The 1325-nt window shown below is 43.2% G+C and overlaps 1 non-coding gene across 1 annotated transcript; it reads right to left on the bottom strand.

The window, feature by feature from the left end:
* Nucleotides 1–528: 528 nt before the first annotated feature.
* Nucleotides 529–632, bottom strand: LOC112753771 (small nucleolar RNA R71). The gene has a single exon (XR_003178139.1). It is a non-coding gene; the product is annotated as a small nucleolar RNA R71 (small nucleolar RNA).
* Nucleotides 633–1325: the final 693 nt, after the last annotated feature.

Raw genomic sequence — 1325 nt, 5'->3', positions numbered from 1 at the left:
CTTCATAGACTTAGAAGGGAAGCAAGAGGGAAGAGAGTACTGGGAGAAGAAGAATCTGAAGGAGAATCTAAGGACAATTTTGAGGAAGCTTTAGATCTCAACATGGATAGAGAAGTTCACAACCATGAGAGAGCTGATGGAAACAATGCCATTCCTGAGAGGAGGGTTCTTAGTTCATACATAAACCCAACCTCTGGGAATTGTGGTAGCAGCATTCAGAAACCACCCATTCAGGCCAACAATTTTGAGCTCAAACCACAGCTAATATCACTTGTGGAGAATCATTGTTCATTTGGTGGGAGTGCTAATGAAGACCCAAACCAACATCTCACAAAATTCCTGAGAATTTGCGACACTGTGAAGTCCAATGGAGTCCAGGAAGATGCCTATAAACTGCTTTTGTTCCCGTTTTCACTTAGGGACAAGGCAGCTAAGTGGCTGGAATCATTCCCAAGGGGGAGCCTAACAACATGGGACGAGGTGGAAAGCAAGTTTCTGGCACGTTTCTACCCCCCACAAAAGGTCAATAGGCTTCGATCTGAGGTTCAGACTTTTAGAAAACAAGATGGTGAAACTCTCTACGAGGCATGGGAGAGATTCAAGGATTTGACAAGGAAATGCCCACCAGACATGTTCCATGACTGGGTGCAATTGCATATTTTCTATGATGGACTCTCTTATGAATCAAGGAAGGCTGTAGACCATTCATCAGGAGGTTCATTGAACAGGAAAAAGACTGTGGAAGAAGCCATTGAAGTGATTGAGACAGTGGCTGAGAATGAGTACTACTATGCATCATAGAGACACAACACTAAGGGAGTCATGGAGCTGAACCATGTTGATACAATTCTAGCCCAAAACAAGGTGTTTGCCAAGCAACTAGCAGAGCTCACCAGGAAATTAGAAACAAAACAAGTGGCTGCAATACACACACAAGATCAAGAGGAAGAAAGCACTGAAGGAGGTGATTGGGAAGAGGCCAATTATGTAGGAAATCAACAAAGGCAACCATATGATCCACATTCCAACACTTACAACCCAGGCTGGAAAAACCACCCAAACTTTGGGTGGGGAAACCAGCAAAACCAACATAACAAGTCCACATACCAAAACTCCAACCAAAGATCATACCAAGCCACACAAAACACTTACTCTCAACCACCATATCATAGCCAAAATAATCAACCTGCCCAACCTAACCCGAACCAACAATTTCAAGATCAATTAAACAGGATAGAAGGAATGATGGCACACATGGGTCAGGACATAATTGAGTTGAAAAGCTTCAGGGATGATGTGAGATCTACCTTAAGAAACCATGGTGA

The sequence above is a fragment of the Arachis hypogaea genome, chromosome 15, assembly GCF_003086295.3.
Source record: "Arachis hypogaea cultivar Tifrunner chromosome 15, arahy.Tifrunner.gnm2.J5K5, whole genome shotgun sequence".
Lineage (NCBI taxonomy): Eukaryota > Viridiplantae > Streptophyta > Magnoliopsida > Fabales > Fabaceae > Arachis > Arachis hypogaea.
The sequence above is the reverse complement of the archived record's forward strand: the minus strand, read 5'-3'. Positions and strand labels throughout refer to the sequence as shown.